This window comes from Petaurus breviceps, unplaced genomic scaffold (genome assembly GCF_028583685.1).
Source record: "Petaurus breviceps papuanus isolate PSGF00001 unplaced genomic scaffold, PetGlider_PUasm1.0 688, whole genome shotgun sequence".
Taxonomy (NCBI): domain Eukaryota; kingdom Metazoa; phylum Chordata; class Mammalia; order Diprotodontia; family Petauridae; genus Petaurus; species Petaurus breviceps.
Genome location: NW_027186457.1, coordinates 12,274,768 through 12,300,958, shown reverse-complemented (window position 1 = coordinate 12,300,958; position 26,191 = coordinate 12,274,768). Strand labels below are relative to the sequence as shown.

At 39.4% G+C, this 26,191-nt stretch overlaps 1 long non-coding RNA gene across 1 annotated transcript; it reads left to right on the top strand.

Annotated features, from left to right (window-relative positions):
• The first annotated feature begins 14,431 nt into the window (after nucleotides 1–14,431).
• On the top strand, nucleotides 14,432–18,630 carry LOC138174258 (uncharacterized). The gene is made up of 3 exons (XR_011171651.1): nucleotides 14,432–14,697; nucleotides 15,727–15,826; nucleotides 17,294–18,630. It is a non-coding gene; the product is annotated as an uncharacterized lncRNA (long non-coding RNA).
• Nucleotides 18,631–26,191: the final 7,561 nt, after the last annotated feature.

The following is a 26,191-nucleotide window of genomic DNA, read 5'->3' as shown; positions in this document are numbered from 1 at the left end:
GAACCTAGGAATTCAGATTTCAATTTTGTCTGTATATTTCTACTATATCATGCAATCTCTCAATTGATCCTTCAAAAAGGCTCCACAGTGGTAACTAGTCTCTTAGCTACCAGCAACCGTTGGACCCAATGTTCCTGATTCTTTTTCTTCCTTAAACCTTTCCCACTATATTCTGTCCCATCCTCCCATAAAGGCAGTTCAGCTATAGTAGGTAGGCTTGGGTCTCTCCTTTGATACATAGTGTGGCTCCAGATAATTGCTCCCAGCTAGGCCACAATCCCTGGAAAGCTATTGACCCCGAGAGGCCTCGTCTCTGCAAACAGAGTGGTTTCCAGCACAATGCAGATTATCGTTGTTGTTGGTCAGTCATTTCAATCATGTTTGGCTCTTCATGACCCCATTTGGGATTTTCTTGGCAAAGATGCTGGAATGGTGTGCCATTTCCACCTCTGGCGCATTTTATAGATAAGGAAACTGAGGCAAACAGGGCAAAGTGACTTGCCCAGGGTAACATAGCTAGTAAGCGTCTGAGGTCAGATTTGAACTCATGAAAATGAGTCTTCATGACTCCAGTGCTCTATGCACCATGGTGCCACCTAGTATGGATAGTAGCATTTTAATTATTTGTATTGCTGGCAAAACTAGGTTTTCCAAATGACTGGGGTTTTTAGATAATTAAAGACTAACATTTGAACCTCCATAAAACTTAATTTTAACCATCTTTGATGGAAATCATTCTAAAGTGTAGTATATATTTCCCTGCCTTAGGAAACAGAGTACACTTAAAATAATTTAATATTTTCTAGATGACTCAATGTCTCTGTTATGAATATCAATTATTATAGTGTATTATAGGTAGAATAATGCAGTTCACATAGATACAGGGCTTTACAAATCACTTTCCTCTCAACAACTTTGTAACTTACATAATATAAGTATTATATTCCCTTTTTTACAGATGAGAAAAATGAGGCCTAAGGGGCCAAGTGATTTGTCCATGCAGCTAGGAAGCTTCACATTTCAGATTTGAAACAAGGTCCTTTCATCCACTACCCCACATTCTCTCTCGAATGCAACATGGAACTTGTAAATGGAGATTATTTAGGCCTTAGAACTGATGGGTACCAACCTTGTGAATGACTCTGGAAATTATGTTCTGAGAAAAGCTCCTGAGGTCATTCTGTTCTTCGGTCTTTTGTATCTTTCTAATAAAAGGGAAGTGAAGAAGCTCCAGAATGTGATAAAATGACTGCCTTTCTGCAAAATTAATTATTAGATCAAAGACCTAAATTGCCTCCTGCCAAGTGATTTTTCTTCCTCTCCAGAAAAATCTTTTAAAACATTTAAAACATCTTTTAACACAATTTAAACGTCTTTAAACACCATTTAAAACATGGGGTTTTGGGGTTCCATTCATAACAATTTCCTTGTTAATTTTGATCCCCTTTCCTATGTCACTTATATTTTTTGACAGGGTAAAAGAATGGTGTGGTAAAAAAAAAAAAGCACTGATTTGGGATCAGTAAAGATATGGGAGCACATCTTACCACTGACACTTTCCAGATCTGTGACCAGAGATAATCACTTAATTCCTCTTCCTCACTTTTCCTCTTCATAAAATGGGCTTAAAAACACTATACAGTTATATCTTCCACATTATGACTTTCCCCATCATGGTTTCAATATATCATGGGTTGGCATAAGAAATTAAATGGGAATTTTGAGGGAGTTCTGAGGAAGCCACAGAATGACACATGAAGGCCAGCAGATGACACAGAAAAAGTTTAGAAACTCAGAAATGCATAAAATATATGCGTAGTATTTTATGATATCAACCCAAATTTTACAATAAGGTACTGTAAACACCCCGTAAAAGGAAAAGAAAAAATTCAGACTCTTTCTCTGGTATGAAGGGGGGGGCCAGAAAAGGACTCCATGCCCTTAGCCCCCAAGATGTGGAAGGGATAACTGCAGTTCCTCTGTGTGAATTAAGTGTATGCAAAGAGTTTTATATAAGTCAAAGTACTAAATAAATATCAGCTTTTAACAACCACAATTTTAAGAGTCGGTGCTAGTCTACTATTTGTTCTCTTTTTTTATTTTGTTTTTTCTTTCTCATGGTTCCTCCTATTCATTCTAAGTCTTCTGTACAACATAACTAATGTGGAAATGTTTAATAAGAATGTATGTGTGGATATATGTCTGTGTAGATGTATATGCCAATATCTGCCTATCTAAATAGACATAGATAGATAGATAGATAGATGATAGAGAGATAGATAGATAGACAGACAGACAGATGGACAGATAGATGGGTGGATGGATAGACAGATAGATAAATAGATAGATAGATAGATAGATAGATAGATAGATAGATAGATAGATAGATAGATAGATAGATAGATAGATAGATAGCATAACTGTCCAATTCTTGATAAATCAAAGAATGAAAACTTCTAGGGAAATTCCTCAGAAGTAGTTTCCTAAATCAATGAAATCCTAAATCTGGGCAAAGACAAAAACTTAAATGTTGTATTATTTAATGAATACAATGTCAACAGTTCATTGATAGACATTAAGTTGTGTATTCCGAGCTAGTCTCAGAGTCAGAAAAATGCAGATTTAACTACCTCTGACACTTACTGTGTGTCCCCTTAGCTTCTCTGGGTCTCAGCAAACTCTCTTGGGCTTTACTAGGTTATAGAGACTGTGACCTGAGTTGGTAGTGTTTTTTTAGATTAATGAAATTTTCATTTATTCAGATAATGTTTCTTTATCTTAGGTCCCTTTCCCCATAATGCATTTTTCCTGCTTGATTTTCTTATCTACCCATTTTTACTGTTGCCTTGTCTGAAATTATGATTGCCATTTTGCATTCAATTGAGGCAAAATAAATTTTACTCTAACATCTTTAAAAAAAATGTATATTCTTTGTATTCATTGTAGAGCCTATATTGGATTGCATATTGTCTTGGGGAGCGGGGAGGGGAGAGAGGTAGAAAAAAATTAAAACTTAAGGAAGTGAATGCTGAAAATTAAAAATAAATTAGTTAATTTATGTTAAAGAAAAAAAAGAGAGTTGGTGCTAGTATTCACTGGAGAAGCCATACTCCAAAATCTAAATTTTTTTCATTATCAACCACTATCAGAAAACATTTCTTTTGACATGATGCCAGGATGCAATATTCCAAAGTTTTTATTCATGTTTGAGCTTTAATAGAATTCCTGGGGTGAGGGATAAATTCAAATTGTATCTTTAAAGCAGGGGTTCTTAACCTGAGGTCCATGAACTTGTTTTTTGATATTTTGAGAATTATGGTTCAATAGAATGTGTTTCCTTTGTAATCCTATGTACTTAAAAACATTGTTCTGAGAAGCTGGTGTATAGGCTCCACCTGACTGCCAAAGGGGTCTGCAATATACAAAAAGGTTGAGTCCCCGTTTTAAGGTTATAATATACTTGAAAATTCTGTATTGTGCTTACATGAAAGATTGACTTTTTCATGAAATCTGTTCTGTAGAGACATTTTCATGAGAAGCTTTTTGGTACAGAGGTCAGAGTTGGCCACTGAGTCAGGAAAACTGGGTTTAAATCTAGACTATGGGACCTCAGACTAAGGGTTTACTCTTTCTGTGCTCTGAGCAATTCTTTGCAAATAGTTTTACAACTTCTGCCTTGGAGTATCTTCACTGGGGTAATTCAATAAAGTTACAGCTTCAGATACCACCAACCCATCATCACCACCCTACCCCTGGCCATCCCAAAAGGAACATTTTCTCTTCTGAAGCAGGATTTGAATTCAGGTCTGTAAGATAACACCATATGGTGGTATTGTGCTAGAAGCTGGGGTGAGAAGGATGCCACAGGTCCTACTCTCAAGAAAAAAAATACAATCTAATAAAGTAAAAATATATATATACACAAGTGAGGTAAGAAAGAGCATAAATACAAAATGGCAGAGGGGAAGGGTACAGGCAAAGGATCTAAGGTATTAAAGATAGAGACACCCTTTTACCTGGGGTGGGAATAATCCAGGAATACTTTGTGGAAGAGGTGGCACCAACCTTAGACCTTGATGATGGGAGGGATTTCAATAGTGATGATCATCAGGGGTGGTCTATTCCAAGCATGGAAGATGGTCTGAGCAAAGCCATGGAGATCAGAGAGTCAGGACAAGATCAGGCAGTGGAAAGTTCTCCCATTTGGTTCTGAAGGAAAGTTATATGAGAAAAGACTGGAAATAAAGGTTGGAGCTAGATTGTGGAAGATCCTTACTGAGAGGATTAAGAATTTGTCCTTTATCCATTGGGGAATAGTTGAGAGTGTGGAACTTGGAGTGAGAGAGATCTGGGTTCAAATTCTATGACTTACTAGCTGTGTGGCCCTGGGCAAATCCTTTCTTCCCTGTGTACCTTATACAACTCTCAGATTTTTCTATTAGGTCATTTGCCAGTTAGAGAGAAGTCAAGGCATCTGGCCTGTTGATGAATTCTTGAAAGAATTGGCAGAGGTAACTGGTAGATATAATACTTAGCCATTCATCAGTAACTTATGAAAGATCATGGAGAATGGGAGCGGTACCATAGCAACGGAAAAGAGCAAAGTCCCCAATTTTTAAAACACAGGAGAGAACGGAGTCTTCAAAGTATAGGCTAGAAAACTTGGCTTCGATTCCTGGCAAACCTAAAATGTATTAATAATGAGAGGCCAAGTGAACATCCTGAAAAGGAAATGGTCACAAAGAACTAACATTCCTTCATCAAGAACAATCCCTGACAAACTAACCTATTTCCTTTTTTTCTTACAAGGATATAGTTATCAGGGGTATGTTGAAAATATGATTTACTTAGGTTTTAGCAAAATATTTGATTAGATATCTCATGTACTTGTGGAAAAGATGGAGAAATGTGGGCCAGATGACAATGCAAATAAATTGAGAGCTGGTCTCAAGAAAGGCTTGTCAGAGACTGTAAGAGCAGAAGATTGACTTCATTCTGCCTAAATCCCAGCTCCTATGATTCACTGGAACTTACCTGAGTGGAATTTGGCAAGCATGGACAAAACAGTCTTCTCTCAGCAGCATTATACGATTATACAGAGGATTACCTATTCTTAAAGGTAATTTTCAGAAGAACTATAAAATTTTTTTCTGAGGCCATATGGTTTGTTCACCATTTAGCATTTAAGAGATGTTTAAATAAAACATCATTTGCATGCGGCAATATTTCTGGATTTACACTGAGGAAATTCTTAAAAACCTATTTTCCTTGGAAAATCATCATTCCTAGTGAGGTAAGGATTGTAGGACAAGAAACTCCAAAGAACCTTCAATGTTGTTACTTTCCTCCAATGGTGTAGTTCTCAAACTTCTTGGTCTCTGGACCCCTTTATACTCTTACAAATTATTGAGGACACTCACCTCAAGAGATTTCGTTTATGTGGGCTATATAGAGAGATATTGACCATATTAGAACTTAGAACAGCCTAGCATTCTGTTAGGGTCAATTAGGTAGTACATTGGATAGGGTGCCAGAGTTGCAGTTGAGAAGACCTGAGTTTAATCCCTGACTCAGACACTTGCTAACTGAATGACCCTGGACAAGTCTTCCAATCTCACCATCTCAGTTTCCTTGTTTGTGAAGGAGGTATAATAACAGTATCTGCCTCTGTAATGTAATGCCAAGGAAAGGCAACTTCCCAAGGTTCAGAATACCAGCATAGGTGCTCTCCATTTTATTCAGTGACCAACCAAGAACAGAGAAGATCAAAACATGACATCATTCCAAATACAGCATTTACTAAATGTGATTAAATAATCTCCAAGTACTACCCCACCCCAGGACCTTCCAATCATTCAATCAATTACAAAGTCTCTGTTCTAAATACTTCTCCACCCCTAGGCTATACCTTAATTAAGTCCACCACAAAGCCCCTCTTCTCAAATGGAGATTAGTTTCCAAACATAAGGTCAAAAATTCCCCACCCCTGAATCACAATTGAATCTACCCCAGAGTTACATCAAGTTTAAACACAGCACTTAATACCCAAATGGAGGTCTTTTCTTCATCTTGACATGAGGCAAGTTCTCAGCAATCTTAGTTCCTGGGGAGACAAGGCTTAGCAAGGCCATAAGATACATTGCCAATCCCTTCATGAATTTATCCTCTGTCTGTAAAACAGTCCTAGAACCCCTGAACACATTAGCAAAGCCCTCTCCCAGGATTTCTGTAAACATACAACAAGAAAATCCTTCTTCAGGGCTTCTGAACCAACAGAAAGGCTCCCAGACCCCTGCAACAACAGCACTGTCCTTCACCAGTGGACAGTATTCACTCTGTCTGCAGGACAGTCTCCAGACCCCTGCAACAACAGCACTGTCCTTCACCAGTGGACAGTATTCACTCTCTGTCTGCAGGACAGTCTCAGGGCTTCTTAATCAAAAGCCAGGTTCCAGGACTTCTTCAACAGGACAGTCTTTCACCAGTGGACAAATCTGGCAAAACAACATCAAAACAGACAGACAAAGTACCAGCAAAACAGCCATGTCTCCTCAGTCCTTGGCAGCTCAGGGGGCAGGTCTCAAAAGTCCAGGACAATTCAAAGCGGCCACCAGCAATTCTCTTAGTCTCTCTCTCTCTCTCCACCAGGGTGCTGCTTCCAAAAAAAAAAGTTCTTCTGCCTCTCTCTTGTGTCTCTCCAAATCTACGTCACCAGCCCCTCCCAGTTCAGGACTTTCTTTTCACATCAACAAGTCCATCCCACAGGTGGGATTAACAAGCTCTGGGTTTTAACACAATCAATTTGAAAACCAAGGCAATACAGGGGAATCTTTAATTGCCATTACTCTCACATTCAGCCTCCCAGGCTTGTTATGAGGATCCAATTCTATGCAAACCTTAAAGCACCACGGTATGAATGCTGGCTCCTATCGTCACATGTGGTTGGGCATTTGCACAGCAGAGGAACCAGTAGACTTGAAAGAACTATGCCTTACAACCAAAACCAAAACCAAAATATGATTTGAAAACAAAACGAGCCAGAAAAAGCAACTGATTCTATTATGTTTATTCTGTCAAAGGGCCACACTTGAGGACCTTACATAATACCTATTATGTGTCACACATTGTACTAAGCCCTTTTTACCAACATTGTCTCATTTGATCTTCACAACAACCCTAGGAGGTAAGTACTATAATTTATTCCCATATTCCCATTCCCAATGAGAAAACTGAAGCAGACAAAGGTTAAGTGGATTGCCCAGGGTTACACAGCTGTTGACTAAGGTTGAATTTGAACCCGGGGCTCCCTGACTCCCAGCCAGTTCTCTAGCCACTGCACCATCAAAATATCATTTTTAGTCCTGGGAGGCCCCTTCTCTTTCTGTAGTGAGGGTGGATAATGAAGTAGAGGGCATTAAAAATTAGATTGTTCTTAATATATCTACAAACACTAGCTTCATTGTTGGCAGTTGCGATGCCAGATCCTAAGAGGTGGCTGAGTGGTGCAATGGTTAGAGCACTAGACTCTGGATGGAGTCAGGAAGATCTGAGTTCAAATTCAACCTCAGACACTCATGAGCTGTGTGATCTTGGGCAAGTCATTTAACTTCCAGTTAGCCTGAGTTTTCTCATCTGTAAAATGGAGATAAATATAACGCCGACCTCCCAGGGTTCTCATGAAGATAAGATGAGATAATATTTGTAAAACATTTGGTAAACCTTAAAGCACTGTATAAAAGATATTCTCTTTTTATTATTGTCCATTGATCAACAAATAAATAACCAACATTGATTTCTTTTTTTTTTAAAGCAATCAGGGTAAAGTAACTTGCTCAAGGTTACACAGACAGTTATTTCTGGGTGGGTGCTAAGTATCTGAGCCCAGATTTGATCCCCAGGTCATCCTGACACTGGAGCCGGTGCTCTTACTCGCTGAGCTACCTGGCCGCCCCCAACACTGATTTCTTGCTTTAAATGAAATCAAAGAATAAAAGGGGGTTATAGACAGATAGAAGACAAGGTAATTGGCTCTCCCTTTGAGAAGCAAAGAAGGGAGCTGGCAAAATTGGTTCTATTGCGCATCCAAAGGCAATGACAAACCTTTCTCAAATGATATTCGTCAGAAGAACACTTCTTTATGGTCCAACAATTGACTGAAAGTCATAGAATTAGCATGGCTTCATTAAGAACAGTTTCTGCCATTACTAAGCTCATTTCCTCTTTTGACAGTTACTAAGCTAGTAGAGATCCCAGGGGTAATTCACTGGAATCGACAATGAATAATTAATGGCTGTTCTTTGGGTCCAGCCATTAAGCCAGTTCTAAATCCATCTAATTTTGTTGTCATCTAACCCATCTATCTCCATTTTCCACAGAATAGCATGAGAAATGGAATCAAATGCTTTGATAAAATCTTAGTAAGCTCTATCTGCAGAATTCCCCTGCCAAATAATTGCAATAACCTTTAAGGAAAAATAAAGTTGGCCTGGTAGGCACTATTCATGACAATACCAGGCAGGTTCTTTGTGAAGGCCACTTTCTTTTCCAGTTCATTAACTATCTTATTAATAGCATGCTCTAGAACAGAGGTCCTTAACCTCTTTTTATGTCGTGGGCCTCTTTAGAAATCTGGTGAAGTATACAATGAACCTCTTCTCAGAACAAATGCACAAAATAAAATATATAGAATTACAAAGTCAACCAATCCTATTGAAACAGTATTAAGTTAAAAGGGAAAAGGACTTACATTTACAAAAATAATTGTAGCAGCTCTTTTTGTGGTGGCAAAACATTGGCAATTGAGGGAATGTCTCTAAATTGGGGAATGACTGAACAAGTTGTGGTATATGAATGTAATGGAACACTATTGTGCTATAAGAAATGATGAGCAGGTGGATTTCAGAAAAACCTGGAAAATCGTACATGAACTGATGCTGAGTGAAGTGAGCAGAACCAGGAGAACACTGTACACAGTAATAGCAGCATTATATGATGATCAGCTATAAATGATTTAGCTCTGCTCAGTAATGTAATATTCAAGACAATTCTAAAAGACTCATGACAGAGAATGCTATCCACATCCAGAGAAAGAACAATAGAGTCTAAATGCAGATCAAAGCATACTATTTTCACTTTTTTGTGTTTGTTTTTTCAATGGTTTTTCCCTTTTGTTCTGTTTCTTCTTTCACAACATGACTAATGTGGCAATATGTTTAACATGATTGTGCATGTATAACTTATACGAGATTGCTTGCCATCTTTGGAAGAGAGAAAAATTTGGAACTCAAAATCTTATGAAAAATAAATGTTCAAATCTATCTTTACATGTAATTTGCAAAAACAAAATACTGTTTACCAAAAAAAATAGATATTAAGTCATTTTTTAAAGAAAGAAAAAGCAAATTCATAGACCCCAGGAGAAGAACTCCTGAACTTGATTTTTGACAGGAATAAGTCAAGATCAGGAGCATCTAGTTTATAGATTCCACTCTTCCCTTTTCTAAAAATCCAGAAGACATTTGCTCTTCTCCAGTCATTAGGTATGTCTCCATTCTTTCAAGCACTGGCTCAGCAGTCATATATGCCATTTCTTTCAGGAGCTGAGTATGGACTTCACTGGGTTAGGTGACTTCTATTAACACTTCCTCTCTTACCAAATAATCTTATTTATCTTGGATGCTAATTCCCTATTGTCCTCTATTGTTCTGTCCTTTCCAATCAAAGGTCATTTTCCTTGGCAGAGAAAACAGAAGCAAAACAAGAGTTGAGTAACACTTTTCCTTCTATTTCTGCACTATCCACACCAACCTTCTTTCCTCTTCCTGTTTCCCATGATATAATTAAAAACAACAACAACCAAACAAAAGAGACCCCTTCTTGCAAACCATCATTTATGACTTACCAATCAGTTCCTTCCTGTTGGTGAGAATCATATTGAGAGACTTCCCCTACCTCTTGAAAAATTAAGCCAAGTTAAGAAATTATTAGCTATTCTGCCTAGCACCCCAGCAGTTGTACAGATAACTGAAGTCTTCCATTATTACTGTGTCTGCAACTGAGCCAAGTTTGTGAACTTCTGAACACTCCTCATTTATTCTTTCTTTCTGTCCAGGTGACCTGCAGGATATTCCAATGATTAAATTGTTTCTGTCTCTGCCTCCACTGGGGCAGCTAAGTGGTGCAGTGGACAGGGCACTGGGCTTGAATCAAGAAGACTCATCTTTCTCAGTTCAAATCCATCATGAGATGCTTTCTCACTGAGTGACCCTGGGTAGGTCATTTATCCCTACTTGCCTCGTTTTCCTTATCTGTAAAATGAGTTGGAGAAGGCAATGGCAAACCACTTTGCCAAGAAAACCCCAAAATGGGTTATGAAGAGTCAAACAAAACTGAAAATGATTGAACAACAAAATGTTTCCACTGATCTTCACCTATATAGTCTCCATTATACTTCTGTTCTTAGGTTCCTGGATTTCCTCCCTTCCCCTCCACTTTTTGATATATAAGGCTACCTTGCCTCCTCTCCCCCCACCTTTTTTTTTTTTTTTAACAAATCGCATTTCTCACTAAAATTATCCCCATCCTTAGGGGCGGCCAGGTGGCTCAGCAAGTAAGAGCACCGGCTCCAGTGTCGGGATGACCTGGATCAAATCCGGGCTCAGATACTCAGCACCACACCCAGAAATAACTGGCCGTGTAACCTTGAGCAAGTTACTTAACCCCTATTGCTTTAAAAAAAAAATAAAAAAAAAAATAAAATTATCCCCATCCAGACCCAGATTCCAGCCAGCTCTCATCTGATTAAATCTCAGTGATATCCATGAGCTTCTTTGCCCCTTGGTGTTAGCACCTCTATTTCATCTTGCTTATTACCTACATTCCGGACATTTGTGCGTAGACTTTTGGGGTCATGGGCTCTTCTACTAACTCTTTTCTTAAATTTTGCCACCCGTGAACTTCTGGGTATATTAAGTGCTCTCCTTCCCTAGTCGCTCTCTGATATCTAACTTGGTGGATACACGTAGTCACTTTTCTCCACCTCTAAAGGTCATTCGTACAGTCTATGATAAGGCCTTTACCTGGATGGCTGATGGATTTGGTTGTTTACATATCCACCTTTCACTTTCTTAATTTATTTAGTCAGGGCCCTACTCTGTTGCCAGGAATCGCATCTAAGGAATCTGTAGATAACTTGAGCTATGTTTATAAAAGGAAAGTGAACTGAAAAACATTAAGTCAAGCCAAGTCAATCAGTTTTTATTAAGCACTTTGTGCCAGAAGCTGTGCTGAGTGCTGGGCATACAAATATAAGCAGAAAGAAGGACAGTTTCTGTCTTCATGGAGCTTACAGTCTAATGAGGAATACAATGTACATAAGGAAACTGGAAAGGAAGGGTACCCACACAGGGGGAAATGGTCGAAAAAGTCTGGACAATGAAGAGCACGATGCTGAGAGGAATAAAAACAGGGCTGGCCCTGGCATCTGGCTTAAAATGCAGATTCTGGGAGGAATCAGCAAATCAGAAGAGATTTCAGGGATAGAAGGTACTTCTAGTGTGAGAAGTTCAGGGGTGAACCATCACGTCCAGGGTGGCATGGTAGAGAAAGTCTACTGTGGGGACTCATATGCTTCGGTCAATGAAGATAGGTAATTGGGACCCAATAAACCTTTGTTCCCACTCAGGAGTAGGTCTTACCTGTTTAACCCAAATTATTTAATCATGTGCCTCAGCTATTATAGGTTCATAAATTTAGTGGAAAAGACCTGAATGGTCATCTAGTCCACCTAGTCTAGTCTTTTTTTTAATGCATATGAGGAGAACAGCCATTGAGGGCTCAGTCTTAAGAGCATGATCTTAAGAGCAAGAGATCTACCTGGTGTCAAACAAGTATCAAGCCTTGGCCAGCCTGCTTTGGGGCATATATTTTGGAAGGGCCCATTTTCTGACTCGGAGAATGCACATATATCCTGATGGCTTCTTGTTGGTGACAGGAGACCCAGAAAGTACTTTCTGAGAAGATGTAGCAAGAACTGATGTACAGAAATCTCTGAAACTAGGAGCCCCGTCTTCTCTGCCACCACCGTCCCTGGGGAGAGTAAAGGTACATACGAGTTGCTCCCTTGTTTGTAGAACAAAGTGTTTCCGAGAAAGAACTGACCCATTGCTGGATTGGGTCAAGCAGTCATTGCTTCCTGAGCTCAGTTGATGCAGCTACTATCAAACTCCAGTGCTGTGTCTCTGGAGGGTCCTCAGACCCCTGAAAGCTCATGAAATCACAGTCTGGTCTACTCCATCTCTGATACACACTCATCTTTCATCAGAAAAAAATAACTAGGGGCAGCTAGGTGGCACAAGAATAGAGCACCAGCCCTGGAGTCAGGAGGACCTGAGTTCAAATCCAGCCTCAGACACTCAACATACTTACTAGCTGTGTGACTTTGGGCAAGTCGCTTAACCCCAATTGCCTTGCTTTCCCCCCTCAAAAAGGAAGGAAGGAAGGAAGGAAGGAAGGAAGGAAGGAAGGAAGGAAGGAAGGAAGGAAGGAAGGAAGGAAGAAAGAAAGGAAGAAAGAAAGAAAGAAAGAAAGAAAGAAAGAAAGAAAGAAAGAAAGAAAGAAAGAAAGAAAGAAAGAAAGAAAGAAAGAAAGAAAGAAAGGAGAAAAAAGAAAGAAAGAAAGAATAACTAGAATGGGGGCAGAAAAATCTCAGCCTTGGGGCTTCAAAGCTACATGGTGACCCCAATGAGAGAGGGGGGCTCTCCGAGATACCTCCCCTACTCAGAGACCCAGAGGAGGTCTTCCTTCTTATGCAAAAGCAGCCAGGGAAGAGAGAGGTTTCCCCTGTTCTAGTCTTCTGCATGCTCACTCAGTTCTGGCTCAGCAGCCAAATAATTTGTGCCCTAATGGAAACCAACCCTCACAATACCTGGGTATTTCAATTTAATTGGTTTTTCTTCTAGTTTATGCATTTGAAAATACTGCTCTGAGAAAGCTTAGGGCTAAGAAGTATCCCATTAGCTATTTCATTTCATAGCTGAGGAAGTGTTAATCATGAACCTCATTCTCTCCTTTGGAGCTCAGGAGGGTATAAACAGCAAACCTTCCTAAATCTAGAGGAAAGTCTTAGCAATTCCAACTCATCATTTATCCCCAAAACAGGCAGTCTCCCTGCCCATTGGTTTTACAAAGCAGACTAGGCCATTGCCAACAAAGGGGAGTCCAAAAAGGCAACCTGCCCACACAGATTCTCACCTTGGCCCTGTCCTACTGAGTCAGCCTCCTTCAGGGCCACACAACCAGGTTTCTACTCAGGAATAAAAGTCATATACAAGGGGAAGATACACTTTCTCTCCCTCAGGCAAGGACTCGCTAAGGATTTCTCTCAGGTGGAATGGAACAACCATGTATCCTGACTTCTCTGGGGGGGAATGGAGATGCATAGGGCGGGACTATAGGGTAGAATGGGTGTGGGGCTAGGCCGATGAAAGGGTAGCAAGGGGCTGAATTGCTGCCCAAATTATCATGTAGCAAAATGGCTCTTTGCCTTGAGAGTGGAATAACCTGGGAGAGTGATAACCTTTGCTTCCCCTAAGTCAATTAATTCTCTCTTCAACTTGAATCATCTAAAAGGAAAAAGGAAAACTAGCCATGTGACCTTGGGCAAGTCACTTAACCCCAATTGCCCTGCCTTTCCCCCTACAAAAAACAAACAAATAAATAAATGGAAGTATCCGAAGGACTAGCAATCAAGAAAATGCACTCTGAAGGACTGAGTGACTATAGATACTCCTTGCTGTAGGGATTTCCAATACATCTGTCCTCGATAAGAGTGGGTATGGAAAGTACTTATAGTTCCTGAGTTAATTGGAACAGATTGTGTGCGGACATGATTGTGACACATCTATAGATATATTTATTTCTTATGTCTTTGAGGTGTATTGTATATGATGCGTAAAAAAACACACAACTCATGTATAAAACAAAAATTAAGTTTAGATGTGTGCATTTTACATATGTGTAATATAGACATAGATTATAGATCTTGGTGTAAGTATATACAAAAATATTAAATATTAACATATCTACGTACAACTAAATAGGTTAAACTATTTAGACCACTAAAACTTAAAACTAAGACTTTTAGACAATATTTATACAAATACCTGAATATAAATTTATATAATACACACATATATGTATTATACATACATACACACATATAATTTCTAACTTAACTACATCTATTTCACTTTGGGGATGAACATTGACAAATAACTAGATTATATCTTTACCCTTCAGTATTTGACTAAAACCTCATGCAGATGGTAGACAAGTTCCTCATCCCTAAATAACCATGTGACCAATTTTCCTCCCACAGGTTTTTAACCTGTTTCTCATAAAGACTTTGCCAAGGACTAGATAAAACAGGTACTACAGGTTAGAATTGTCTGTGAAGAGTACTTGGACCTGCTTAATAAAAGCTGGTGACTTTTCTCTTGTCTTTTCTCCTTGATGAGTCAGCAAAACCTTAAACTCCAACACCACCACCAGTCTTAAAGAAAGAGAATGTTTCTCATTGTGACTGATGCTGACTTTACCCTCTGAGGTTACCAGTACTAGATAATAATGATGATGGCTGACATGTTTATAAACAGGTTGCAGAGCCCTAAGTGGACAGACACTCTCTTATTTGATCTGGTGAGTTAAATACTGTGGGTATTATTAATCCTGCTTTACTGATGGTAAAACAAAGACTGACAGGTTAGTTTGCTAATTTGTTTGTTAAATAAGTGGCAAGATTCACACACCCTTCTCTCCTGATTCCAAGTCCAGGGTGCTGGTCTGGTCACTAAGAGGACAACTCAAAAAAAATTGGTAAAATACCCATGATATCATGCCAATCAGGTTATTTCCATGTAATCTGATATGGGAGGAGAATAGAGAGTGTTGTAAAGGAGTTAGAGGCAGGCCTTCCCTTAACATAACTGGAAAAATATCCAGAAGTCACCCAGAAAATGCCCTATTGCTCTCTACATTTGTTTCTTATAAGTTCATAATCTAAACTTTGAAAGAGAAATAAACCAAAGGCTCTAAACAACAGAGATCAAACAACTATGTCTTGCTATAAATTAAGTCAGATCACCAAATACATGGAATAGAATGAAACCAGTGTACTAGGGCTGAAAGATAGAAATGACGTCCATTTTGTAGGCAAACTTCATTATTCAGGATATTTATTGTCTTATTTTATTGGGATATTAGTGTTGGGTTTGGGAGAGGGGCAATAGCCGATGGTAGGGAGAGGATGATTAGGGGAAACATAATTTGATTGACTGTGTTATGATGGGTTATATTCTATTATGTAATGTGTGTGCCTGGACACAGAGGGATTCATCATTCATTTAATAGCATTTATTAAAGGTCTGATGTGTGCAGTGCACTGTGAGAGACACTTGGGAAGAAATAAAATTTAGATATGACAAAGTCTCTCCTCTCATGGAGTTAATAGCAGCTCCTGGAGTTGGGTACAAACACAAATAATTATAATAGGCAATATTACATGATAAGTGAAATATAAAACAAAATGCTATGAGAAGTCAGGGTGAGGGAGGGAGGATTGTTATTCACCTGAAAGGTCAGACACAGCTAAATGGGTAAAATGGCATTTGAGTCGGATTTTAATGAGAAGTAAAAATTCAAAATTGACCAAGAGCCTTCTATGTTCAGACTCTGTGCTAGAAGTTGGAGGTCCTAAGACAATCATGGAACGTGTCTGCTGTCACGAAGATGGCATTCTTTCAAATGTACATATACAAATATAGACAAGGTAAATACAGGGTAATTTGGGGATGAGGAGAAACACTGACAACGGAAAGGGATTGGAAAGGGCCCCACTTCTGGCCGTTGTATCAGAGATTGCTTAGAAGAGTCAGAGAATTGAGGCAAAGAGATCCATTGGGAGACTATTCCAATATTCTAGAATGTACTAGGGTCAGCTCCAACCAGCTCATGAGAGCTGTTTATTGAATTTTCAAATGCTACAAATCAGGACTTGCTTTGTTGTTTTGTTAACTGTCAAGACTTAGAAAGTAAACAAAAAAAATGCAGATTCAACTAAAATTAAATATTTGTCCTATTTTTCAAGGAGCCAATTGTATATTTATCAATACAACCATGAGGAGGGTAGTAAAAAAGACTTGCACAATTAGTTCTGCTATAACTTGACATATATGTTCCTAAAAATCATCACACTATGCAAAATTGCTCAATAAAAACCATAAAGCTTATTGGGAGAATGGGTGTAGGGCCACGGTCATCAGTGCCATAAAAAAGTTAGGAACCTAATGAAAACAGTAGCACAATTTTATGCGTGGTTATAAATGGTTAAGAAATTCACATATCTACAATAAATAGTTGTACAACAATGGTCTCAAGCTAATCACCGCCTTTGACCTGGCCCATTGAACTGGCAAAGTTGATACCTATGGGCTAGAACATAGCCTTGGAGGAGCTTCAGTTCCAGAATATAGGGGTTGGGCTCAGCCATGGTGGAAAGTGTCTGTGTGTGTGGAAGAGGGGAGGGTTTGGAATGCCTACAACACCAGATGGTATACAATAAATATAGCACTTTACCTTGAAGAAGAACTGATGTTTGCTTGTAGAAGTAGATACTGGAAGACATTGTGAGCTACTGTGAAGGGATGTGCATTTTCTTTGTTTCTCACAGTTGGAAAAAGTACATAAGTGTAATGCCAAGCAAAGGCAACTTCCCAAGGTTCAAAATACCAGCATAGGTGCTCTCCATTTTATTCAGTGACAAATTAAGAACACAGAAGATCAAAATATGACATCATTCAAAATACAGCATTTACCAAGTGTAATTCAATAATCTCCAAGTACTACCCCACCTCTGGACATTACATTCATTTAATCAATCACAAAGTCCCTCTTCTAAATATTACTCCACCCCTAGGCTGTACGTTCATTTAGTCAACCACAAAGCCCCTCTTCTCAAATGGAGATTAGTTTCCAATCATAAGTAAAGTACATACATTTGTTCAATCACAGAGCACAAAAAGGTCAAAAGTTCCCCACCCTTGGATTACAACTGAATAGGCCATCTACCCCAGAGTTACAACAAGCTTAAGCACAGCATTTAATACCCAAAGAGAGGTCTTTTCTTCATCTTGACACAAAGCAAATTCTCAGCAATCTTTGTTCCTGGGGAGACAAAGCTTAGCAAGGCCACAAGATACATTGCCAGTGTCTTCATTAATTCATTCTCTGCCTGCAGAACAGTCTCAGGAGCTCTGAACCAACAGCAAGTTTCCAAGACCTCTGCAACAACAGGACTGTCTTTCACCAGTGAACAAATCTGGCAAAACAACATCAAAACAGACAGACAAAGTACCAGCATAACAGCCATGTCTCCTCAGTCCTTGGCAGCTCTGGGTGGCCGCTCTCAAAAGTCCTGGGCAGTTCAAACTGGCCCTCGGCAATCTTCTCAGTCTCTCTCTGCTTCCAAGATGCTGCTTCCAAAAAGTTCTTCTGCCTCTCTCTTTTCTTGTATCTCTCTAAATTTATGTCACCAGCTCCTCCCAGTTCAGCCCTCTCTTTTCACATCAACAAGTCCATCCCACAAGTGGGATTCACAATCTCTGGGTTTTAACACAATCAAACCAAAAACCAAGCCAATACAGGGGGATCTTTAAATCCCATTACTATTACAATAAGCAAACTCAAAATTCATTGTGCTTAAATTATTCCCTAAAATATCAATCATATTGGAACAAATTCAGGTTTTCAAAACAAGAGTTATAGCAGAACCTGTGGTTCTAGGAAGAAAGAGGTGTCTGGATGGGGAGATGTTGGGGAAATAGAATGGACAGAATGCTCCTTAAGGAGAAGGCAGTATTTCAAATTGTCTTTGACAGGGGAAATGGGGCTGAGGGACAGAGAGCAAAGAACATCTCTGTTTCATTTCTTTTCTAGTCACATTTTGAACCTAATATTGTCCTTAAAGAGGAAGGCTAATTTATCCCTAAATACTTTATCTTGTTAGCGTTATGTGAAATTATTATTACTATCTTGTCTCCATCTTTTTCAATAAAGTTCAAAGAAAAAAGTTGTGCAGTAAGTCACTATGTCTGTGTACTGTTGTGCAGGTAGATAAAATAACAGCTTTTTGGGTAAGTGAATAAAAATAATGGGGTGTAAATTTATGTTCAGTAAGCTCACTGTGGGAAAGATACTTCAGGACACTTCCAGAAGTAGACAGGATGACAGAGATACCCCATCCAGCCAGGTGGCGAACTGAATAAAGTATCAGCCCTGGAGTCAGGAAAACTCATATTCCTGAGTTCAAATCTGGCCTTAGACACTTACTAGCTGTGTGACCCTGGGCAAGTCCCTTAACCCTGTTTGCCTCCATCTGTAAAAGGAGTTGGAGAAGGAAATGGCAAACCACTCCAGTACCTTTGCCAAGAAAACCCAAATGGTGGGGCGGCCAGGTAGCACAGTGAGTAAGAGCACCAGCTCCAGTGTCGGGATGACCTGGGGATCAAATCTGGGAGCAGATACTTAGCACCACACCCAGAAATAACTGGCCATGTAACCTTGAGCAAGTTACTTAACCCCGATTGCTTTATAAAAAAAAAAAAAGAAACCCCAAATGGGGTCACAAAGAATCAAATGCAACTGAAAATCATATATTTGTGTGGGAATGTATATGTTTATATAAAAAAAATCATCTACTACATGCCAATATCTTGAATGTTTTTCATTTTATGTAGATTAAAAATTATAAGTATTTGAGATGGTAATATTTATTAAGAATGTTGTTCTTCAATTTTCCTGAATTGATCCAGGAAATAATGGACATTAGTATATCTGGGATAATACTCTGGTTTAATTACAGCTTATTTGTTGAATTCTCAATACTATTTTGAGTTCTGTATTTGTAGTATGGGGATGTGTTGCCTTTTGATTATACATCTTGGATCTTAATCATATTAAGGCCTCTATGTGGAAGTAAAACACTTTTGGTTGTATTCAACAAATCCATTGGCATATAACAATTTTTAGTCTTTACTATGGCTTGATAGAATGATGTCTGCTTGTTCCCAAAATATTTCTTTTTTTAAGTTGTTTTTATTGATATATATATATTTTTTTTAATATCACCATAGTTTTCCCCAGTATCTTTCCCCTAGTTCCTGAGAGCTATCCTATGTAATAAATGTATTTTTCTAAAGATAAAAGAAAAGAGGAAAAATTAGTATAACTGATGAACAGATTGAAGAATTCTGAAAATATGTGCAATGTACAACACTTGTGGACATCTCACCTCTACAAAGGTATTGTCATTTTTACTATATTGACAAAGCCATGAGCACTAAATATTTCTTTAGCTATTTAAAATGTTCTTTATTTCGTTAAGGAGCACTTTATAATTGAATTTATAGAAGTCTTTTGTGGGTTTGGTAGATTGATACCCAAATGCTTTATGAATTTTTAATTTCAAATTGTATTTCTCTTCCTGTTATTTCTTCTTGGATTTTGTGATTATTCTATAGAAATGCAGTTTATAATTGAGAATTCAGCAAATAGGCCTGTTTAAGAAGTTTAAGAAGCGAGTAAAGAGATGGCCCCTTTAATGGGTTGGGGGGGGGGGGAGAAATAATCAAACTGGGAGGAGAAGACCCTCAGGGTTGCTGCCCAAAAGCAAAACAATTACTATTTACATCCACTGTGAGCCAGGAGGGCCCCCAAAATAACCATTAAGTGGTACTTGGGCTGGGACCTATTGTCCAATCCTAGACAGCTAGAATGAATTGTGTTTAAGGAGTAGTCTTTGAGAAAGAAATCTAGCCAGTAATTTACCTTCCTTTTGGCAGAATACCCTTAGGTAAGGTCACAAACCCCATGTGGGGATGGGAGAGGAGAGGAGCCAAGGGAGAGGAGAGGACAGGCTGAGTTACCCAACTGCAATTGGCCAGCTGGATCGTCTTTGGGACAGCTCAGACTACTCCTGGGTTTTGGTTTGTCCTTTGTTCTCTAAGAGTACAAGGGCATCAGAAAGATGATGACATGATTTGCAATTTAATTGGATTTGAACAATCCTAATCACTGAATGGCACTGCCTCACTCAAAGTGAGAACCTGAAAAGACCTTAGCTTAAAAAGGCCAAGGTCTCCCACTGCATCCTGGGCAATCTCTAGTCATTCTGATTAATATCTGATCACTGAACCCAGATGACTCTGGAGGAGAAAATGAGGCTGATGACTTTGCACAGCTCTCCCTCACTCAAATCAAAGTCAATTGCAAGTCAGGTCATCAACTTCTGGATGTCAAGGTCTTTTTGGAGAACAAAGGACAAACCACAACCTGTGAGTAGTAAGAGCTGTCCCAATCAGGACCCAGCCATCAAAATTTACTTTCTTTTGTGCAGAACACCCTCAGATAATGGCATGATACTCCTTGTGGAGACCAGAGAGGAGAGGGGAGGGGAGGAAGGACTGAGTTGCCCACCTGGAACTGGGCGGCTGGGTCCTCATTGGTCAGCAGCAGGAGGGAGAAGGGAACCACTATAAGGGTAGAAGAAGAAGCAAGAAAACACAAAGCAAACCTAGAATTGAGTCCCATTTCTGCCAGCTTCCATCTGTGTGAGTCAGCTTATGTCTTTAGACTTCCATGACTTCATCTGTACAATGGGGATGATATGATGATCCATGAGAGATTAGATAAGGCATGACCTTATCACATAGATCCAAGTTCCCCTCAAATCCCCAAAGATTTGGACTAGAGGTGAACTTGGAGCAGAAAACCAGATATGTAACTTATATGGGGACATTAGGACGTTTCCCCTGGGAGCCAACATCCTTGTGGGTGTGCTTCCTTTCCAAGCCACTGACATAGGTTTGACACAGTATTTAGTGCAGTGCTGGGCACATAGTGAGTATTTTAGAAATTCTTATTGGCTTGACTGACTTCCTTTGCAGCCTAGGATCTCTTTCTCACCTCCCTCTCCCTCCTCCACACCCCTCTCCCCAAAAAACCAAATCCAACTCAGATGCTAGAATTTTCACTTACCATTCTGAAGGAATAGTAGAGGCTATTTACTCCAGCCTTCTCTTCACTGAGAAAGTAAAGTATTAAATGAATATTCACGGGGAGTGGGGGATGGGAGAGAGGTAAGAGGAAGGAACGTGCTTTAGAATTGCAACCAGAGCAAATCTATGGTAAATATTTATTTAGCCTGGACTATCCTGCCCAGTAGATTTGGAGAGGCTTGGACTTCTCATTATTTATCTTTCATTTTAAAATTCTTTCTACATAGTACTTTCTCTTTTATTCATGTCCCTTTTTGGTAAATTGCATAAAATGTTATCAAATTATAGCTAATCTATAGGGGCAAATAAGGAATTTAGTACAGCATCTAACAATAGTTTTAAGTAATATGTTAGACTAAATGCTTTTTTAATATCTGGATGTCTCAATGTGAATTCCCAATATCTAATGCAGCAAAATCATAATTTGAGATCAACAAATAAAATTTTAAATGCTAAGGGAACAAGAGTGATTAGAACCATACAGTTGAAGTCTAAGTTTTAAGAAGATGACCCATACTTTTTTACCTTGGGTTATTATAAAGTAATAATTTGTTCTAAATATTTATTTATTATTGGGTTATTATAAAGTAATAATTGGTTGGTAGACTCTCAGGTGCTTCTTGTGAAAGTGAGCCAATCACCAAAATTCTCCCCAACTTTCAACAGGACCCATTAATAAGTTGAATCTTTCATCCATGGCTAACTGTAGCTCATTGATGATAAAATTACAGAATTTCAGAGTTTGAATGGACTTTAGTGGCCATCAAGTTCAGTCCATTCAGGATAATGGATCCCAATGGCAACATGTCTAGCAAGTGCTTGCTCTTTCTTTGCTAGAAAATTTCCAGTGTGATGGAGAATGGAACCGAATGATTGCTGAAATTCCATTTCCCTGATGGAAGGTGAGAAGTCAACCAGGTTCCTACAGAGCCTATTCTCATCTCCCTTATTTCTCTAGTTTGAAACAATTGTAGCAGAATTATCTAATCCTTTAGGAAGGCCATTGATAAACTGAAAATTAATCAGATCGTTAATTAATTAATTAATTGATGGCATCCAGGATGGTGAATACTATTATTAATAGTTAGCATTGCTTTAAGGTTTGCAAAAGGCTTTGCATGTGGTTCTCACAACCCTGTGAAGCAGGTGGGGCTTTTATCTCCCTTTTATAGATGAGAAGATTGAGACTGAGAGTTTAAGTGACTTGCCCATGATTACACTTGGAGGCAGGTTTTGAAATCAGGTCTTCCTCATTACAAATCCCATCACTCTTAACTACTCTTATCATCTAGCTGCCTTGTTAAGGCAAAGGACCAACCCCTATATCCTGTTCAGTTTCCATATTTAAATGTCTCCATTGGTTTCTTGAACCAATGCCTTATGAGAAAATTTCAGAGGAAATCTGGGTATTTAGCCTGAAGATAATTCAGAAGGAAATCAACAACAATCTTCAAGTGTTTGAGGGATAATCATGTAGAAGAGTAACTAGGCTTGCTCTGTTTGATTCTGGGGCTGTTCTAAGCTTTCCTGAGCCTCTTAGAACCCTGCCTTCTGTAAGCCTTTCCGTGTTGGAAAGAATTGATTTAATTCAGTTCAACTGAACAAGTTTATCAAAGGCCTACTCCATGCCAAGCATTGTGCTAAAACAAATAGGTATTGGAGTCTGGAAGACCACAAGACACAGTGCCTGCTTACAAGAGGCTTACATTCTACTTAGGGATATGATAGGCCCAAGAAGAAATACTTACAAGAGCACTAACAATTTGGGGATATGGGAAAGCTCGATGGAGAAAATGGTGCCTACTGTTAAATGACAGAAGATAAAGACTCTTACATGTGAACCCGAGGAGGCATTTCAAGCACTAGGACTTGGGCAAAGGCTAAAAGAGGCAAGAGATGGTTTAGGGAGCAGCTGCTAGGTTGGTTTGGCCAGAATATAATGTGTAGGAAGGAAGTTAATATGAAATAAGCTGGATGGGTGGGCAGTGAAGTGGTGCAGTGGTTAGAATGCTGGGCCTGGAGTTGAAGACTCCTCTTCCTGGGTTCAGATCTGGTCTCAGACACGTTACTAGTTGTGTGATTCTAGGCAAGTCACTTAACCCTGTTTGCCTTAGTTTCCTCATCTATAAAATGAACTAGAGAAGGAAATGTATCCACTCCAGTATCTTTACCAAGAAAACCCCAAATGCAGTCATGAAAAGTCAGACACCAGACTGAAGAATTTGGTTTTTGTTTTTAATCCTAGAGTCCACATGAAGCCACTTTTGACTAAATCTGTGTCTAGGGAAGTTTATTTTAATGGCTATGTAAAAGATATAGACTGGAGAAAGAAAGTTCACTATTGAAGGACTGTTCAAGAGAGAGATGAAAAGAGGCTGAACTAGGGTGATGGCCAAGGAGTGGAAAGAAGGGAATGGATATGGACAAAGTTGAAGACTTGGACAATGAGAGGTAAGGGAGATGAAAGAGTCAAGGATGATTCTGAGAGTATAAATGGGGGTGACTGGAAAGATAATGGTGCCCTCTCCAGAAAGAGCATTGTAAAACACAACGTGAAAGGGGTGGTCTAGGGGAGGAGTTTGGGGAGGGTCTTGAGGAGGACCTCAGATGAGGTCACACTCCAATAATGAGATTAAGGGTGGGAAATAGCTGAGACTACCTGGAGATGACTGACAATGGAGGGCTTGGCTATTTTAAGCCAATGATTTGGGTATGGATAAATATCTGATAGGGTCAAGGGTAGAAACTAGATGGATTGTGGAGGGCTAGGATAGTAAGAGTAAGAGATTTGGGCCTCGCTATAATGAAAGGCTTATGGCCTCAGGCAAATGCCTCATCAAATGGGAAGATTCAGTCAGAGGTCAAGGGGGTTCCCAGAGCCTGTACCCCATCCCAAACTAGAATGTGAAACTCCATGCTGTTAGAGATTGAGAAGAGAGAAATCAGTTTGGGCTGGAGGGATGAGGAGGGGAGATTGGAAACCCTGAAAGGGAATGTGAGAGAGTGTCCAAGACAGACTCTTAACTTTCATCATTCTTCAGGGGCCAGCCAAGTGAGTAGGTGGATAGTTTGTCTTTCAATACCCAGGGCCACCTATGCAAAACAAAATTTTTTTTTTTCCTTCTTGCTTCCCCAAACTCAGTTAATCATTTAATTCCACCCTTTCTATTCTTTTTTGAACTTACGGATTTTCTCCTAAATTTGCATGAGACTGTTGGTGTAATTCAGGGGTAGAGAATCTAAAGGACTGCACTTGAGGATCTAGAGGGCCACAGGTTCCCCACCTCTGGTGTAGTGCAATGTGAACCCACCACAAACCCAGGGGGTCAACCTGTCTCTCACTTCTTTAAGAAACTCTTTAATAATGATAATATTATGATTATATAGTATATTATAATATATTGTAATATAGTAATAGTATAAATAATTACAAATTGCAGAGAAGGTGTTGACCTGCATTGGTAGAGGGATTTTCCTCCCCTGGGAATTCCCCCAACCAGTGAAATCACAGGTTGAATCCCGTCCTCTGCCCACGGCTGCTCCTCAACATTTTTGCATAAACAGTGATGAGTAGAGTTATATCCTGGCTGCTCCTTTCTGCTGCTTCTGAAGCCTGTCTTCCTTCAGCAGTTCCCTACCCAAACAAGTGAGAAGATGATTTCTCAGTCAGCTTTGCTGCAGGCTATTGTGGCAAGTGAACCAGCCAGTTTCCCATGGAAGAACAATTTCCATTAGAGTACTGCAGAGTACATGGTGTGCTCAGCACACCTTCCTTCTAATGGGTTACATTACATTCAGAAGGCAGCAGAAGCTTGACTTCCTAATAGCTCCTTAACATCTCTTGGAAGTGATTGTTGCAGCCTCCAAAGTTCCCAATAGCATGTCAGGGCAACAAGATAAAAGGAGTCACCTCCCTTACGGCCTGGGTAACTGAACACTAAAGTCAACTACTGAACTCTAGCTTCTAGTGGTTAATTAAATCCTTAAAGGGGGAGGGGAGTGGGTAGAGAATGATTGCCTTCCTGCAAACTCATGGGGAAATAATATCAAAAGTAGCCAATGGACTGATTGTTTAAAGGGACTGTGTTCTCCTTCAGTTAGCTATTTGAATGAACTATTCCAAAACAGTGGGCAATGCATTTACTCTACACTTGTCTGGAGCCAAACTTGGTCCAGTGTTTGGATCTATCTGATTGTTCTTTTATCTTTTTTTAACCATTTTGTATTATAGACTCTGGAGGAAAGAGTGAGTCTGATGACTTTGAAGTTCTACCCCACTTAAATCCAATTCATGCACAGGTCAATGCATCACCCTCATAATGGCATTGGTCTTCTTCCAGAAAAGATGAATGAAAGCTTTTGTTCCAATCTGGCTTTTCTGGGCAACCTGGCATGATTCAGGGCAACCTGTACCTCATGACTTAGGGTGGGTTCTTCCTGCCACTATGTAGTAGTATCTATTTTGTATTAATTCTTAATAACTTGAATTTCAGAGGGGGGTGACTGGATTGCTTTTGTGGAATGGCCAGGTCTTTTTCCTTGAAGCAGAGACCCATCTTTTTTAACACCTATATTCTCCTAATGATGTTGTACATCTGTAATTCTATGCAGAATTAAAATTAAAGATCCCCCAAAGGGCAATAGTGAGGTGCCTGCTGGATGGGAGTAGGCTGCAAATTGCATTACATGCAGGGTAGATTATGATACGAATAAGGAATTACACAGGAGAAATGGAATGCAGTAAAGAAATGGATGGCTGGAAAGAAAAATGGATTGGTCATGTATCGAGAATGAGGGATAATAGATCTAATGGAGAGACAGCCTACATGCTCCATTAGTAGCCACATAAAATCAAGACAATGAGAGGAAGACTCCCAGAACATAAGCACTGAGCCCCTAGGGCTAACTCATGGGACAGGAATCACACAGAGTGGGTGGGCAGGGATAATTTACAATCAGCATCATTGGGGGGGACTACAGACATCATGAGATCACAAATTCCTTAGAAATGTTCATTTTACCTTATCCTCAAATCATTCTTTTGGGTACTCCCATTTACCTATGTACTGACTATGGCAAGG